The following is a 19,490-nucleotide window of genomic DNA, read 5'->3' as shown; positions in this document are numbered from 1 at the left end:
GCACACACAGAGACTGTTCTCAGATGGCACTCTGTCAGGTCCTCAGGTGGGCGTGCTTATTGCCATTCATCACTTTTCTTTCTGTCTTCAGTTTGCTGACTCTCTTGCATCCTCAGAGTTCAGCTATAATTTCCTCTCTTTGAAAAAAGACCTTCCCCTGAGTCACCAGATGTGGGCGGGTCTCTTGGTATGTACTGGATAGAATCGAATATGCCTCCAACATGGCACTTATCATCATCATAAGTACCGTGATGTCAAGTGTGGTCTCCTCCACAAGAAATGAAACTCCTTTAGAGGAGAAACCAGGGCAAGGAGTTTCGTCTGCTCAGTGCCTAGAATGGTGCCTGGTAAACAGACAAGTTTGAATACTTGCTGTTGGTTGGTTTTATATCATTTGCCACTCCTAGAGGCTTTCTGGGTGGTACGGTGGTAAAGAACCCACCTGCCAATGCAGGAGAGGCAAGAGACGTGGGTTTGATCCCTGGCTGGGGAAGATCCCCTGAGACAGAAATGGTGGCCCACTCCAGTATTCTTGCCTGGAGAATCCCATGGACAGAGGAACTTGGCAGGTTACAGTCCATGGGGTCAGAAAGAGTCAGACATGACTGAGCACATACATATACTACTTCTAGATGCATTACTGGGTGTGTGTCTTTGGATATAGTACATGCCCAGGAGATGTTAACTGAATGAAACAAAAAACTTTTTATAATGACCTTTTTTTTTTTTTTAATTATAGAAACAGAAAAGTTTGCGAACAGAAAGTGTGTGTAGCTTGAGAGTTTATTATAAAGTGATCACTGTGATATAGCTACAACTCAGATCAAAAAGTGAAGTAGCACCAGAACTCCTTCATTTCCCTCCCAATCAGTAACACCTTCCACAAAAATCACTGTCTTAACTTGTAATAACATGGGTCAATTTTACTTTTTAAAATTTTTATACAATCTTTAAAGGTTATACTTCATTTACAGTTATTGAAAAATACTAGCTATTTCCCCTTGTTGTACAATAAATCCTTGTAGTCTACCTTTTTTTTTTTTTTGTAATTAAAAAAAAATATATTTGGCCACATGGCAGGTGGGATCTTAGTTCCCTGACCAGGAATCAAACACATGTCCCCTGCATTGGGAGGGCAGAGTCTTACCCACTGGTTAATAGCTTTAACTACAATTATCCTTTGTAGCCTATCTTATTTCCAATAGTTTGTATCTCCTACTCCCTGATCCCATAGCACCCCCTAACCCCTGCTGGTAACATTTGACTTGTTTTTAAACTTTATGTAAATAGAAGCTTGCAAAAAACATTCTTCTGTATCTGGCATATTTTGTATCTAATATTTCTGAGATTTATTTATGTTATACCTACAGTAATAGTTCATTCATTCAATTGCAATATATTATTCAATTGTAGGATATACCAACATGAATTTCTTCATATACATATACCAATATGTATTCTTCAAATACATATACCAATATGTATTTCTTCAACTGGTGAAGAAAGTTTGTATGGTCCCAGTTTATTACCACCCCCAAAAAAACTGCTTCTAGGAATATTCTTGAATATAAATTATGAAACATGTATATGTGAGTTTAGGTAGCATGTTTCTAGGGCTTAATTTTTACTGGATACACACATATACAAAATTTAGTAGATATGACAGTGTTTGAAAGAGATGGTACTGATTTTGATTTTGAGCATTAGAAGAGAGTTCCAGTTAGTCCTCATTTTTGGCAGGACCTGAAATCTTCACCATCTAAATTTTTAGCTATTCTCGTAGGTTGTAGAATCACATTGTAAATTGGATCTGTGTTTCCTGATTACTAATGAGGTTGAACACATATTCATGATTAATTGCAAGAAAAAACCTATTTGGATGTGCAAAAATAGTATAGATACCAACCAGTTAGGCTTGTAGAATAGTCCTATGAGCTAAGACTTTGCCACTTTTCCAGAGTTAAGACTTGAGAACCTTTCACTTTCTCTGCAGAAGCATCCTTTATTTTATAAGGATTATTATTATTATTTTTTGCATCACTGACTCAACGGACATGAGTTTGAACAAAGTCAGGGAGATAGTGAGGGGCAGGAAAGCCTAGTAGGCTGCAGTCCATGGGGTCACAAAGAGTTGGACATGACTTAACAACTGAATAACACTTTTCTTTTATCCTCAGTTGATTTGTTTTGAAGGATATGTGACAAAATTTCAAACTACTCTCTCAACAGATATTTTCACTATTGCTTATGTTTGTGGTTCTCTAGAAATGAGAGTGGCTATCAATATTTTAAGACTGTTTCTGATTTAGTGTCAATGACAACCATGTGTTCTTTTTCATGAGGTAGGAGGTAAAGGGTGATTGTTAAACAGAAAAAATGACATTGTTGAAAAATATATAGCTATTCTGAGTAAGAAAATAATTTTGGATTTGGAAATAAAGTACTAACCATTCATTGAAACTTGTTTCAGATATACATATGTGCTTAAATGAAAGACCAAACACTAATCTTTTGAGGAATGAGTACACTATTTTCAAATAAGATCTGGAGATATAATAACTGTCAATTTTTTCTTGCTCACCTGCCCTGGCTCATGTAGATTTGCCCTTTGCAAGCAATATAAACCTTGTTGACTACTCTCCCCAGTGAAATGGCCTTTCGCAGTCTTAGAAATATGTCAGTATTACTCATATATTGAGCTTTATCCTATCATCCATAAAATAGAGGGTAAATGTGGTCTTTTATCTGCTTTACCTTTAAAGAAACTTTTCCTTGAATTTCATTAACCTTTTGGAAGTTTATTGTCTACTCATTATATTTCTCAGAATTTTCAGTCTCTAGGGGAAATTTTAGTTATGTATACTGAGATATTTTTGTGACATTGTTATAAAGTATGCCTACAAGGAATATTTTTTTTTTTCAGTATAAGGGGAATAGATAGATTAGATAGAAAGAATAGATAGAAATAAAGATAGAGAACAGATTAATAGGTAGATAATAGATACATAGAAGGGATAGATAGAAAGATAGTATAGATAATATAGATGATAGATGATATCTACACATTATATCTAATATCTATATCTATATTAGAATTTAAACTAAGAAATTTTAAAATTCATCCCTAATTTCTCATCAATAATATAGGTTACTAGCAGGCATTCAAACCTGTGATATTTGAATGAAATAGTAGGAAAAAAATGAACACATACTAAGTGAAAATCACTCAGTTGTGTCAGAGTCTAACCCACCAGACTGCTTTTGTCCATGGGATTCTCCAGGCAAAAATACTGGAGTGGGTTGCCATTTCCTTCTCCAGGGGATCATCCTAAGCAAGGGAGCAAACCTGGGTCCCCTGCATTGCAGGCAGATTCTTTACTGTCTAAGCCATGAACACACAAGCCTGTGATTTAATCACCAAACCACAGAGCAGCCAGCTGTCCTGACTATATCCTGGTCACTACAGGGAAGACAACCAGTGCTGAGACACTGCAGGTCCTTAATGTGTTCTGAGTTCATTCAATGGCTTTCTATTGTATTCATTACAGGAGCACAGTGGGGGCACTTTTTGTACCACCTCCCTTGCTGTCACGCTTCCTCTCAAATCAGCCATAATTGCAGTCAGCACTTCTAGGGAAGCATTCTGGGCCATGCCCCAGGCTACTCCCAGGCTACACACCCAGGCTACAGGGGTTTCTGCTTTCCGTATCAGGGCCTTTTCTAAACTATTCCAATCACTAGGTCCTCAGACAAGTGAGATGCTGACAAACGCTTTGCCAACCATCCACAGTCAGGGGACAAGAGTGGATGCATATATAGCCCCATGGTACATGCCTCAAATGCACTTGTCTTGGGCCCTCGTTCTGCTCCCTAAAATGTCTTGTGTAGTTGAGTTCTTTTTGCCCTTTGCAGTAACTCAATACTTCTCCCTTACAGAGACTTTTCCTTCTTCACTTGCTCACTTCTATTTCCCCAGGCTCACCTCTATTTCTGGGAAGTTCCAACTGCACTCAAATCCATGTCTTTGGCTCTGCTTCTTTCAGGATGTTGTTGTTTACTCACTAAGTCCTGTCTGACTCTTTGCAAACCCATGGACTATAGCATACCAGGCTTCCCTGTCCTTCACCATCTCCTGGAGTTTGCTCAAACTCATGTCCACTGAGTCGGTGATGCCATCCAACCATCTTTTCCTCTGTCACTCTCTTCTCCTTTGCCTTAGATCTTTCCCAACATCAGGTTCTTTTCTAATGAGTCAGCTCTTTACATCAGGCAACCAAAGTATTGCAGCTTCATCTTCAGCATCACTCCTTCCATTGAATATTCAGGATTGATTTCCTTCAGGATTGACTGGTTTGACCTCCTTGCTGTTCAAAGGAATCTCAAGAGTCTTCTCCAGCACCACAGTTCGAAAGCATCAGTTATTAAGTACTCTGCCTTCTTTATGGTCCAACTCTCACATCCATGCATGAATACAATTTAAAATATTTGATACTGGCTGTGGCTCTAGAAAGTATAACCTCAAGATGATATTATGGAAGTGTACCACTGACACACACGAAGACTCCAGTGATTCTACCCTTAGTCATAGTGTGGTACTGGTACCCCTCAAGGTGCTCCAGCATCAAACAGACTAATCATCTGAAGAGGTTTGTGATGAAATACATGTTAAAATAAAAGCATTGGTTTTTTTCGATGTTTCTGGAAATTGACATTTTTAAATTGAAATTATAAAGATTATGAAGACAGCTGGCTTTGTTAAATGCGTTGTGAACCTTAAAGCAAGAAGATGATAGACTCAGGTCATCCAACTCTTAAATCAAAGTGAGCTGTACAAGTCCTAAAACTTTCAGAGGCATTTAAGGAAATCACCGGCCTTTATACCTGGGGGCAAATTTTGCAGAATATCAAGCCCAGATTTCACTGTAAAGGAGCTTAATCCAGGAAAGGAAATTGAATGCACAGTCTTTATGCTAAATTTGGATTTCAAAGAGAAGAGTGGCTAACTGAGGGGTGGGATCAGAATAATTGGTGCTTGATAAACTTGAATGTTTAAGATCTCCTTGTGATCTGGGCCAAAAGGACCTTTACTGTAGGATGGAGGTTCCCTTTGTTTGTTAACCCTCCCCAAAGTTCTCCTTTTTGTGCCAAGCCCTTAAAACAATGGACTTACCTGAGGGCTCAGCAGGTAAAGAACCTACCTGCAATGCAGGAGACACAGGTTCAATCCCTAGGTCATGAAGCTCCCCTGGAGAAGGAAATGGAAATCCTCCCCAGTATTAGTGCCTGGAGAATTCCATGGACATAGGTGCCTGTCTGGCTACTGTCCATGGGATCACAGAGTCACACATGACTGAGCAAGTAAACACACAACACACACACACACAATGAAAGAATAGGCTTATACCCCCAAAGAAAATACAGTCCTTGCCCCAAGAAAATAGTTTTTCCAGGGAAATAAAATTGTTGAGGGACTAAGATAATGAATACTGGCAGGAAAAGGTCAACACAGGTGATAATCTTCCTTGAGGGTGTGGAGAGAGCATCGAGTGCAATGTAAGGATGGTTTGCTAGCATCAGTTCAGGTCAGCCACTCAGTTGTGTCTGACTTTTTGCGACCCCATGGACTACAGCACGTCAGACTTCCCTGTCTATCACCAACTCCCGGAGCTTGCTCAAACTCATGTCCATTGAGTTGGTGAAGCCATCTAGCCATCTCATCCTCTGTCATCCCCTTCTCCTCCTGCCTTCAACCTTTCCCGGAATCAGGTTCTTTTCCAATGAGTCAGTTCTTCGAATCAGGTGGCCAAAGTATTGGAGTTTCAGCTTAAGCATCAGTCCTTCCAATGAATATTCAGGAATGATATCCTTGAGGATTGACTGGTTGAATCTTCTTATGGTCCAAGGGACTCTCAAGAGTCTTCTCCAACACCACAGTTCAAAAGCATCAATTCTTCAGCACTCAGTTTTCTTTATAGTCCAACTCTCACATCCATACATGACTACTAGAAAAACCATAGCTTTGACTAGACAGACCTTTGTTGGCAAAGTAATGTCTCTGCTCTTTAAAATGCTGTCTAGGTTGGTCATAGTTTTTCTTCCAAGGAGCAAGCGTCTTTTAATTTCATGGCTGTAGTCACCATCTGCAGTGATTTTGGAGCCCAAGATGTGTGTGACTCTTTACAACCCTATAGACTGTACCTCTGTCCATGGAATTTCTCAGGCAAAAATACTGGTGTGGGTTGCCTTTCCCTTCTCCAGGGGATCTTCCCAACCCAGGGATGGAACCCAGGTCCCCTGCATTGCAGGCAGATTCTTACTTCCTGAGCCACCAGGGAAGCTTGTTTTCAGCATTGGAACTTCAGAGCTGCATCTACAGCCTGTCCTTTTGTACTGCTCCTTAAAACTGGAAACCAGGAATCCTATGTAAGTGAAGTGGGGATGCTGGAAACTATTTGGCAGTCTTGAAGAAGGAATGAGGAGGGTGGTGTGAGGGTTAGAAGTGCTGTTTATAGGAGACCAGAAAATCTATCCCCTGATGCATTCTCTTGAGGATATACTCATCTCATTAATGTAAAGGTCTGGAAGGTAGCCTCTTTTTGTATGTCTAAGAATTCATTTTATGTTTATAAAAGGTTATAAAAATAATCAAAAAACATTTGATTGCATGTGACCTGCAAAACCTAAAATATGTACTGCATGACTCTTTAATGACCTGTACATGAAGGCACTAAAGAATGTGTTGCATTCTTTTCTCTTTTTTAAAGGTATTTGATGTGGACCACTTTTTTAAGGCTTTATTGAATTTATTGAAATATTGTTTCTGTGGTTTATGTTCTAATATTTTTTGGGTTTTTTTTTTTTTTTTTTTTTTTTTTTGGCCACAAGGAATCTTAGCTCCCTAACCAGGGATCAAACCCACACACCTGCATTGAAAGGCAAAGTCTTAACCACTGGACCACCAACCAAGTTCCTGCATTCATGACGAAGTTCACTGATGATTATTCTCTATTGACTGAAGTTTATTGCTAGGTGATGTTGCTGTTGTTCAGTTGCCAAGTCATGTCTGACTCTTCACAATCCCATGGACTGCAGCACGCCAGGCTTCTGATGCTATTGCCCAAAACTGGGCTCCCTATTGTCAACTGGACAATCATTTTCCAGAACAGCAGAGGTATATGGGATCATTTACTTGCCAAAAATAAGGTGAATGTCACTGGTAAAATGTCCAGCAAGAGTGGCAACCTGGGTAGGGTGCTTCGACCCAGGGGAATCTGTTGAGACGGTGGTGATACCAGGAATGAGACAGACACCTCAGAAGAGGGTCTTGATTGACTTATTTAACCAGAAAACATCAGTGGCCTATAAGCAGGAAGCTGACAGCAGCATAGAGGGCAATGACAGTTGTCAGAACTCAGGTTCTAGAATGAAATCAATTTTCAAACTGAGTGCATTGAGGGGATGAAAAAGTAGCTCTTTTAAGGAAGTCCCCTCCAATTCTGCCACAAGCAGGCATGATAAACATTCTCCCCAAACCTTCCCAGAGTGGACTCTAGTTAGTTACCTAAATGCCCACTTCCTTGGCAAGAGAAACAACTAAGACTTTTGCAGAAGTTTTGGGTTTGGGACATGAGCCGAAACTGACTCTGGAAGCCTGCCGTGGTTTCCTGTCTCCAAGTGGGGCTTTTGTGGTGGTGAATGGTACTGTGCTCCAAATCTACCCAACAGTGGGTCCAGGGGACCTTCAGGCCAAATCTGTGGTTGTTTCTCTTGCCACATGTTTATTTAGAGTGCATAAAAAAAGTACCCAGTCTAATGATATACTAACCAGGAAGTTTGCTGAAAAATAATCTAATCCATGAACATAGGATGTTTTTCCAATTATTCAGGGTTTAAAAAAAAAAATTAAGCCAAATTTTAGAGTTTTCAGGTTGCAAATCTTGCATTTCTTTTGTTAAATTTACACCTAAATGTTTTATTTGTATAATACTATTGCATATGGAACAGTTTTCTTAATTTTACTTCTAAAATGCTCATTGGCAGTATATAGAAATACAATTGATGTTTGTATATAAATCTTGTGAGCTTCTTTTACTTGTTTATTAGTTCTGTTGTTTGGAATTTTGTTGTCTTTTATCATGTTCTGTTTTGTGTTTTGGCCTCACTAGAGTCTGTGGAATCTCAGTTCCATGACCACAGTTCTAAGCCCAGGTCCCCTTCAGTGAAAGCACAGAATTCTAACCACTGGACCACCAGGGAATCCCCTTGTTTCTTATTAATAGTTATAGAAGCTTTTTTTTTAAAATATAATTCCTGAGGATCTCCTATATAAGAGATAAAATAATGTTTAAGTAGAGATCGCTTTTGCATTCTCTTTTTGAGTCTGGATAACATGTGCTGCTTTTGCTTATCTAATTTCTCTGGAAGAAACTCCAGGACAAATTTCAATAGAAGTAGTAAGAGTAGGCATCCTTTTACTGCTCTGATCTTAGGAAGTAAACATCAAGTTTTTCACCATTTAGCATAATGTGCATATATTTTTTATATTAAGGACATGCCTTTCTATTCCCAGTTTGTTGCATATGTTTTTTTATCAGTAAAGTGTTTCATATTTTGTCAAACATTTTTCCTACATCTTTTGATATGATCCCATATTCTTACCCATTCTATCAATATTAATTCTATTAACTGATTTTCTGTTGTAAAACCAACCTTGCATTCTGGGATATATGCCAGTTGACAATAGCATATATTTTTCTTTTATGTTGTTGGATTTTATTTGCTAGTATTTCACTGAGGAATTTTATGTGTACCCTCACAAGGTACCTGTTTTGATATCTTCATCTGGCTTTGATACTGGGGTGATACCAGACTCATAGAATGTGTTGGAAGTGTTTTCTCCACTTTTTCTGTAGAAAAGCTGTAAGATCAGTATTAATTCTTGTTTACATGCTTGGTAGGATCTTCCTGTATAAAAGCATCAGGGACCAGAGATTTTTTTCAAGAGCTGTTTGAAAATTAATTTATTTGATGGTTATAGTCCAAAAACCGTTCAAGTTATCTATGGATCTTGGTTGAATTTTAGTAGTTTCTGTGTTCAGGAATTGTTCCATTTCTTCTAATTTTTTAAATATATATAAAATTTAAAGTTTTAAATACATTTTAAAAGTAGAGCTGTTCACAATATTTTCATTATCACCCTTTGATTGGCTGGCTACCTAGAATGATAGCCCTGTTTCATTCCCAATGTTGATGATTTGTATATTTTCTTTTAAAATTTGTTGTCAGTTTTGCTGACAGATTATAAGTTTTTATTAATTTTTTCAAAGAAACAACTTTTTGATTATTTATTTTTCTCTATGTCATTGACTTTTTGCATATCTTTATTATATTCTTTCTTCTTGCTTTTGGGCTCATCTTTATGTCTTTTGCTCTAGTTTCTCAGTATAGGAACTTTGATTATTGATTTCAAATCTTCTGTCTTTTTGAATGTATGTTTTTACTTCAACAGATTCACCCTCATCTCTGCTTAAGCTGCATTCCACATATTCTGATGTTGTATTTTTAGTTTCATTCCATTTCATGTTTTTTCAGTTCCTTTCAAACTTCCATTTTTTTACCCTTGAATTATTGAGAAGTGTGTTGTATAATTGCCAATGTTTAGAGATGTGCCTATTCTTTCTGTTATAGATTTCTAGTTTGGTTTCATTCTAGTCAAAGGAGATACCATACAATATCAATTATTTTAAGTTTGCTGAGACTTGTTTTATGATACAAGATATTTTCTCTTGCTGAATATCCCAATTGCACTTAAAAGTAATGTGTATTCTGCCTTTGTTCACTGAAGGGCTTTACTTATGTCAGATGATCTCATTTGCTGATGCTGTTCATATCTTCTACATTTTCACAGATTTTCTTCTATGTAATAATTATAAAAGTTGCTGACAAGAGAGCACGGAAGTGCTTCGTTAGAGTTGCAGGTTTGTCTATTTCTCCTTTCAGCTGTATCTGTTTTGATCCATGCATTTTTAGGCTCAATTGTTTGGCATGTATACATTTAGTACCACAGATGTTCCTCGTGGATTAAAGTCTATTTTAACTATACTAATATTAGTGACTTCTGCTTTTTACAAAAATGAGATGTATGAAATATATCATTATATTAGTTTCAGGTGTACATCAAATGATTTGATACTTGTATGTATTACAAAACTATCACTACAGTAAGTCTAGTTAATATACATCATTATACATGCATTCATGTGTGTAAAGTCACTTCAGTCATGTCTGACTCTTTGGAACCTCATGGACTGTAGCCCACCAAGCTTCTCTGTCCATGGGATTCTCCAGACAAGAATACTAGAGTGGGTTGCCATGCCATCTTCCAGGGGATCTTCCTGACCCAGGAATCAAACCCGTGTCTCTTATACCTCCTGCATCGGTAGGCTGGTTCTTTACCACCAGCGCTACCTGGGAAGCCCTCATCACACACAGTAATGCTTTTTTCTTATAATGAGAACTTTTAGCATCTGCTCCCTTAGCAGCTTTAAAGTATACAATATAGTACTGCTAACATTAGTCACCATATTGTACATCACACCCTAAGACTTACTTAGATTGTTACTGGAAGTTGGTGCCTTTGGACCATCCCCCACCTCCTACCTTTGGCAACCACCAAACTGTTCTCTGTATTTATGAGTTTGTTTTGTTTTGTTTTTTAGACTCCACGTATAAGTGAGATGATATTGATACAAAATTTGTCTCTAACTAACTTACTTCTTTTAGAATGGATTCCTCAAGGTCCATCCATCATGACGAATGGAAAGATTTTCTACTTTTGAATGACTGAATTAGATAGATTGGTAGATAGATGGGTAGGAAGGTAAATAGGTAGCTGGATAGATTGGAAGATAGATAAGTAAGTAGACAGGTTCAGTTCAGTTCAGTTCAATCTCTCAGTCATGTCCGACTCTTTGCGACCCCATGAACCACAGCACTCCAGGCCTCCCTGTCCATCACCAACTCCCGGAGTCCACCCAAACCCATGCCCATTGAGTTGGTGATGCAATCCAACCATCTCATCCTCTGTTGTCCACTTCTCCTCCTGCCACCAATCTTTCCCAGCATCAGGGTCTTTTCAAATTAGTCAGCTCTTCACATCAGGTGGCCAAAGTATTGGAGTTTCAGCTTCAGCATCAGTCCTTCCAATGAACACCCAGGACTGATCTCCTTTAGGATGAACTGGTTTGATCTCCTTGCAGTCCAAGGGACTCTCAAGAGTCTTCTCCAACAGCACAGTTCAGAAGTATCAATTCTTCAGCACTCAACTTTCTTTTTATTCGAATTCTCACATCCATACATGAAACCTGGAAAAACCATAGCCTTGACTAGATGGACCTTTGTCGGTAGGTAGATAGAATGATAGTGTGAGAGAATGGTAGAATAATAGATAGGCAGGTAGATAAGGAAAATGTGTTATTGATATATTCTATATGTGTAATATCACACTATCCTTATCAATTTATCCATTAAAGGACACTGAGATTAAATGTCTTGGCTACTGTAAGTAGTGCATCAGTGGACACAGACATGCATTTATCTTTTCAGGTTAGTCTTTATATTTCCTTTGGAGAAATACTCAGAAGTGGAATTGCTGGGTAATATGGTAGCTTTTATTTTTTATTTTTATAGGAATGTCCATACTATTTTCCATAGAGACTGCACCACTTTATATTTATACCAGCAATGCAAAAGGTTTCACTTTCTCTACATCTTTGCAAACACTTGTTATTTGTTGTCTTTTTGATAACAACCATTCTAATAGGTGTGAGGTGCTAACTCATTGTGGTTTTATTTGCATTTCCCTGATGATTAATGATGTTGAGCAACTTTTCATGCACGTGCTGATCATTTGTATGTTTTCTTTGGAGAAATGTCTGTTCAGAGCCTTTGTCCATTTTTCAATCAGATTGTTTGATGTTTTTCTATTGAGATATATAAGCTTTTTATGTATTTTAGGTATTAACCCCTATCAGTTATATGATTTAAAAATAGCTTCTCCCATTCTGTAGGTTACATTTTCATTTTGTTTATGGTTTCCTTTGCTTTGAAGATACTTTCTAGTTTGATGTGGTCCCTTTTGTTTTTTATTTGTTGCTTTTGTTTTTGGTATCAAATTAAAAAAAAATATTGCCAAGACTGATGTCAAGGAATTTACTGCCTATATTTTCTTCTATGAGTTTTATGATTTCAAGTCTTACATGTTATTGTTCAGTCACTCAGTTGCATCCAACTCTTTGCAACCCCATGGTCTGCAGCACACCAGGCTTCCCTGTCCTTCACCATCTCCCAGAGTTTGCTCTAACTATGTTCATTGGGTCAGTGATGCCATTCAAACATCTCATCCTCTGTCCTCCTCTCCTCCTGCCTTCAATCTTTCCCAGCATCAGGGTCTTTTCCATTGAGTCAGTTCTTCCCATCAGGTGGCCAGAGTATTGGAGTTTCAGCTGCAGTATCAGTCCTTCCAGTGATTATTCAGGGTTGATTTCCTTTAGGATTGACTGGTTTTATCTCCTTGCTGTCCAAGAGACCCCCAAGAGTTTTCAGCCCCACAGTTTGAAGGCATCAGTCCTTCAGCACTCAACCTTCTTTATTGTCCGGCTCTCACATCTGTACATGACTACTGGAAAAAACATGGTTTTGACTATATGAACATTTTTAGGCAAAGTAATGTCTCTGCTTTTTAATATGCTGTCTAGGTTTGTCATTGCTTTTCTTCCATGGAGCAAGCATCTTTTAATTTCATGGGTACAGTCACCATCCACAGTGATTTTGTGACCCAAGAGAATAAAGTCTGTCATTGGCCACTGTTTCCATTGTTTCCTCATCTGTTTGCCATGAAGCGATGGGACCAGATGGCATGAGCTTCATTTTCTGAATGTTGATTTTTAAGCCAGATTTTTACTCTCCTCTTTCACCTTTATTAAGAGGCTCTTTAATTCCTCTTCACTTTCTGACATAAAGGTGGTGTCATCTGCATATCTGAGGTTATTGATATCTTTCCCGACAATCTTGATTCCAGCTTCACCCAGGGTAAAGGATGCTTCATCCAGCCCAGCGTTTCACATGATGTGTTCTGCATATAAGTTAAACGAGCTGGGTAACAGTATACAGCCTTGACGTACTACTCCTTTCCCGATTTTGAACCAGTCTGTTTTCCATGTTCAGTTCTGTTTCTTCTTGACCAGCATATGGGTAAAAACCCCTAAATGAGCAGTTCACAGTAATAGCACTAAAATAAAAATCCCTTTTAAAAAATGAGTAATAGTGTGATGGAAGTTGTTAGGTATGTTTAAATTGAGTTTAGATATTATATCTTGTTGACTTGCTTTGTCTTGAATAAGGTGAAAGTGATTTACTTATAACTTTTAACAATTTGCATCATGTCTCTGACTTCAGTGAAATGGATTGTTAGGAAGCAATTAATTCTACTTCCCACTTAAGTTATGATATATTCACCAAAATGATACATACTATTTAATTTTCAGAAATTCTAGACTACAAATCATAATGCTGGGTAAAAAAGAGAGTTTGTTCTGTGGTTACATGATACATTTTAATGGTTTGATTTATCACATGAGTTCTATCTTTTGTATTGCTTTTACACAATAATTCTGGTACTTCATTGTGTGCATTAACTTTTAGCACACCATTTCCTACCTTTCACTCAGTACTTATTCTTTTTAAGATTCATTGAGCAATAATTTACTTATAGAAAATTTCATCTAAGTATCTAACTCAATACTTTTAGTATATTCATGCTATCATCATTGCTATTAATTTTGGAATATTTTTATCTCTTTCAGTCTTCCCTTGGGCATATTTTCAGTCAATCCCTGTTCCTCACCCTTCTCTCAACAGTCACCAATCTGATTTTTGACTCAATAGATTTGCCTTTTCTGGTCATTTCTTGTCAGTGCAATCTTGTAACCTACTTGGATTCCTTCATTTAGTGTAGTGCTCTTGAGGTTCATCTGCATCATGGCATGTGTTAGTACTTTGTTCATTTCTATTGCTGAATAATACTCCAGTGCATGGAGAACATGTTCTGTTCACTAGTTCACAAACTGATGGATATTTGGGTTGTTTCTGGGTTTTGGTTACTATGAATAATGTTGCTGAGAACATTTGCTTCCAAGTCTTATGTATATGTGTTTTTAGTTCTTGGGGACAGATGTCCTAAAATGTAATTACTCGGTTGTATGGTAAGTTTATTCTTCTTAAGAAACTGCCAAATTGATTTACAAAGTGACTATCATTTTACATTTTCATCGGGAATGTGTGAGGGTTACAGGTTTTCTATATACTTGCAACACGTGGTATTGAGTATCTTCTTTATTGTGATATTGTGAGTGTATTATTATAGTCTTTCTAGGGGATGTGTAGCCCATCTCATTGTAGTTTTAGTTTACATTTCCCTAAAGACCAAAAGTGCTGAGCACCTTTTCATGAATGTTAGCCTTTCACACACTGGGGAAATATCTATTCAAATATTTTGCCTGGTTTTTTTTTTGCTCTCAGTATTGTTTAACTTTTATAATATTGTGTTGGTTTCTACCATACAACAACACAAAACAGCCATAGCTATACATATATCCCCTCCCTCTTGAGCCTCCCTTCCACCCATCCCACCCCTTAGATAATGACAGAGTGCCAGACTGGGCTTCCTCTGTTATATAGCATCTTCTCACCAGCTATCCATCTTAGACATGTAGTGATATAAGTTGATGCTGCTTTCTCCCTTTGTCTTGCTCACTTCCTCCCCCACAAGTTCACAAGTTCATTCTCTACATTTTTGTCTCCATTCCTTGCCTGCAAATAGGTTTATCAATAACATTTTCCTAGATTTCATATATTTGCATTAATATACAATATTTGTTTTTCTGACTTATTTCACTGTATAATAAGCTCTAGGTTCATCCAATTCTCTAGAACTGACTCAAATTTGTTCTTTTTTATGGCCAATTAATATTGCATTGTCTATATGTATCACATCTTCTTTATCCATTCATCTGTTGATGGACATCTAGGTTGCCTCCATGTCCTAGCAATTGTAAATAGTGCAGAAATGGACATCGGGTTTTGTTTGATTTTTAAATGGAAAAATTCAATTTTAGTTTTACTATTACTGGTGTGTTAGAGATTTTATTGTTATTAATAATTTTTATTGACTTTTATTATTGACCTTGCTGGAGTTCTTTATATATTCTGAAATAGGATTTTCACATTAAAAATTTAAAACAGAATTTTATTTCTGAGAAGGCAGTTAGTTGGAATCAAAATTAAATGAAATCTACTCCTGTTCTTGATATTGTTCACTACTTAGCTTTGAAGATTAGGTAACACAACAATTAAATTGTGGAAATTATTATTATTTATATACCTTCAGGACTAGTCAATAACAACCTTGTGTTTTTTTTAAGAATTATAACTAACATTACGAATATAATTTGATTCAATTATCATTATTTCCATGATTTTCTGAAAACACTAATTCTTCTATGGATTCCAAAGACTTTTTAAAGGTTGATCTATGGCTCTGAAGCTCTCAAAATTCTTTTATTTCCCTAATTCCCTAGTTCAAGCTCAGTTAGCTCTTTATGGAAACGGCAGATTTCAGCCTTAGTTCAGTTCAGGTCAGTCACTCAGTCATGTCTGAATCTTTGCAACCCCATGCACTGCAGCAGGCCACGCTTCCCTGTCCATCACCAACTCCCAGAGCTTGCTCAAACTCATGTCTATCAAGTCAGTGATACCATTCAACCATCTTGTCCTCTGTTGTCCCCTTCTCCTCCTGCCTTCAATCTTTCCCAGCATCACGGTCTTTTTCAGTGAGTCAGCTCTTGGCTTCAGGTGGCCAAAATATTGGAGCTTCAGCTTCAGCATCAGTCCTTCCAATGAATATTCAGGACTGATTTCCTTTAGGATTGACTGGTTTGACATCCTTACAGTTCAAGGGATTCTCAAGAGTCTTCTCCAACACCACAGTTCTAAAGCATCAATTCTTAATCACTCAACTTTCTTTACAGTCCAACTCTCACATCCATACATGACTACTGGAAAAAAACATAGCTTTCACTAGACAGAACTTTGTCAGCAAAGGAATGTCTCTTCTTTTCAATACGTGGTCTAGGTTGATCTTAGCTTTTCTTCCAAGGAACAAGCATCTTTTAATTTCATAGCTGCAGTCACCATCTACAGTGATTTTGGAGCCCAAGAAAATAAAGTCTGTCACGGTTTCCATTGTTTCCATGGGATTGGATGCCATGATCCATTTTTGAATGTTGAGTTTTAAGCCAGCTTTTTCACTCTACTCTTTCACTTTCATCAAGAGACTCTTTAGCTCCTCTTCACTTTCTGCCATAAGGGTGGTGTCATATGCATATCTGAGATTATTGATATTTCTCCCGGCATTCTTTTTTTTTTTTTTCAGAGTTCTAGGACTTTTAATTTGTCCCAAAATTGCTGAAGCAAAAATCATGATAAAACATTCTGCTTTCCTTTACACCCCCCAACGCAAAAAAAAAAACAACAACTCCGTAGGAAAAAAATGGTTTTGTACATGGGAAGAAACAATAAAAATTCAAAACTTACAGATAAGGGTTAGCTCTATCACTCATCTCTTTAAAAAGTTTATACGAATATCCAGTCAACACCAACAGGGTTATCTCCCTTGAAATGTTATCTATACAGACTTCCAAGTAGACCACAGGGCTGTATACTGTCTTGGAATGTCCTCAGGAGGCTCTGTCATTGATCAGGTAACAGAGTAAAAACCCCAGAGTCCTTTCTTTCAAATGGAAGAGGGAGAGACAGGGATAGAAGAAACTATTCAAACTTCGTCTTCTTTCCTTGTGGCTTGTGGTCTCCTCCTCCTCCTCTGCCTCCTCGGAAGCCTCCTCGCCCTCCAAAGCCTCCCCAGCCTCTGCCACCAAATCCACCTCGGCCACCTCTGCCACCACCTCGGCCTCCAAAGCCATCTCTGCCTCCTCCTCGACCACCAAAGCCACCTTCACCCTTAGGTTTGGCCCAGTCTAAAGTGACTTTTTTTCCATCGATTTCACCGTCTTCCATGGCCTCCTTGGCAGCTTTGGCATCTTCCTCACTATTGAAGTCTACAAAACCAAACCCTTTGGAGGATCCAGTCTCCCGGTCAGTGACTATCCTTGCTCGAATAGAGCCATCAAACGACTCCTTTAACGTCTCTTCTGTGGTATCCTCAGAGAGACCTTTGACAAACAGAGTTTTGGATGGCTGGCTTCTTGCATTAGGTGATCCCCTGGGTCCTTGCAACTCCAGTCTGATGGCTCTGCCCTCAATTTCCCTTTTATTACATGAATTTAAAGCTTCTTTAGCATCTTCAAATGAAGCAAATTCTATAAATGCATACCCTTTAGATTTGCCATTTTGGTTCTGGGGCACCTTGATATGAGTTGCCTTCTCAAAAACTTCCTGAAGAGTTTCTCCCGTTGCACTATAGGAGAGGTTGCTTAAAACCAGGGTTTTTGATTCACCACTCCAAGTGCTATTCTTTCCCCCTCTATGGTCTTGACTTTGACCTTTCTCTCCGGTGTAGTACAGAGAAATGGATCGCCCATCTATCTCTGTTCCCTGCTTTTCTTCCAAGGTTTTTTCTGCATCAGCTTCTGTCTTAAATTCAATATAAGCAATCCCTTTACTCTTTCCATCGTTGCTGACTAATCTGATCTCCACAGCATCTTCAAACACTTCTTTTAATTCATCCTGAGTAACTTTGTAAGGCAGATTTTTAGCCAAAAGTGTTCTTGCATCTCGATCTTTCTTACTGTCTTTTCCCTTTGGTTTTTCTAGTTTAATTTCATTGCCAAAGACTTTTAAACCAGTGAGTTCCAAGGTTTTTTCCAGGTCTTCGGCAGATTCAAAATCCACATAGCCAAACTTCCTAGACACACCAATTCTGACATCGACAACAGCAAGATCATTTTTAGCAAAAAGATCACTGATACCCGTTTTCAATTCAGGAGCAGATTTATTGAAGTTCAGGTTTCCAACAAAGAGATTGAAAGATGTAGTTGGTTCTGTGCCTTCCACTTTTTGTTTCTTGGCTTCAGGAGCTGCTTTTTGTTTGGCCATTTCCTTCTTTCGTTTTCCAGGTGCTTCTTTGACAGGCTCTTCTTCCTCTTCCTCCTCCTCTTCCTCCTCCTCCTCCTCTTCTTCCTCCTCATCGTCGTCCTCCTCTTCATCATCGTCATCCTCTTCCTCCTCCTCTTCATCATCATCATCCTCTTCATCTTCATCTTCATCAGCGCTCTTGGCCTTCACAGGAACAGCTTTTACTGGAGCTTTCTTTCCTTTGGCTGGTACAATCTCCATAGGTTCTTCTTCAGAGTCATCTTCGTCCTTCTCATCCTCCTCATCCTCCTCCTCATCATCATCGTCATCATCATCCTCATCCTCGTCATCCTCATCATCTGTGGCAGGAGCACCACCAAAAGCAGCAGCTGCCTTCCTCACTGCTGGTTCATCCTCCTCTTCATCTTCGTCGTCTTCCTCTTCACTGTCATCTTCATCTTCTTCATCACTGTCTTCCTTCTTGGCATTCTTGCCGTTCTTTGCTCCCTTGCCTGAGGCAGCTGCTCCCTTCTTACCAGAGGTTGCTACCAATGCTTTGCCTGGGGTGGCTCCCTTTTTGCCAGGTGTTACCACTGCTTTGGCAGGTGTAACTGTCTTCTTGGCTGGCATAGCTGCTGCCTTTTTGCCAGGGGTGACAACTGCTTTCTTTGCCGGTGTGGCAACTGCAACCTTTTTTGTTGGGGAAACCATCATCTTCTTTGCTGGAGTCGTGGTAGCCTTCTTGCCTTTTTTCTGAGGGATAACAACCTCTTCTCCACTGCTCTCATTGTCTTCATCTTCTGACATTTCCTCATCTTCACTATCTTCTTCCACCTCCTTTGGGGGAGGAGCCATTTTCTTGGAGTCACCTTGATTTTTACCGGCCTTTGCGAGCTTTACCATGATGGCGGCTTATGACGGCGGAGTGTGCGGCGAGCGAGTGGCGCAGACGAGCCCAGAGGAACCTAAGCACCGTCGATGGCGGCCGCTAATCCCTGAGCGTGTACGCTTGGCTGCCAGCTAGCGCTCGAGACTGAGGCGAAAGCTCTCCCGGCATTCTTGATTCCAGCTTATGCTTCATTGAGTCCAGCATTTCTCATGATGTACTCTGAATGTAAGTTAAATAAGTAAAGTACCAGTATACAGCCTTGATGTACTCCTTGAATAATTTGGAACCAGTTCATTTTTCCATGTCCAGTTCTAACTGTTGCTTCCTGACCTGCATACAGGTTTCTCAGAAGACAGGTAAGTGGTCTGGTATTCCCATCTCTTGAAGAATTTCCCACAGTTTGTTGTGATCCACACAGTCAAAGGCTTTGGCATAGTCAATGAAGCAAAAGTAG

At 38.7% G+C, this 19,490-nt stretch overlaps 1 pseudogene; it reads right to left on the bottom strand.

The window, feature by feature from the left end:
* Positions 1-16,469: 16,469 nt before the first annotated feature.
* LOC136148568 (nucleolin pseudogene) lies at positions 16,470-19,186 on the bottom strand (annotated as a pseudogene).
* Positions 19,187-19,490: the final 304 nt, after the last annotated feature.

This window comes from Muntiacus reevesi, chromosome 17 (assembly GCF_963930625.1).
Source record: "Muntiacus reevesi chromosome 17, mMunRee1.1, whole genome shotgun sequence".
In the NCBI taxonomy this organism is placed as follows: domain Eukaryota; kingdom Metazoa; phylum Chordata; class Mammalia; order Artiodactyla; family Cervidae; genus Muntiacus; species Muntiacus reevesi.
The sequence above is the reverse complement of the archived record's forward strand: the minus strand, read 5'-3'. Positions and strand labels throughout refer to the sequence as shown.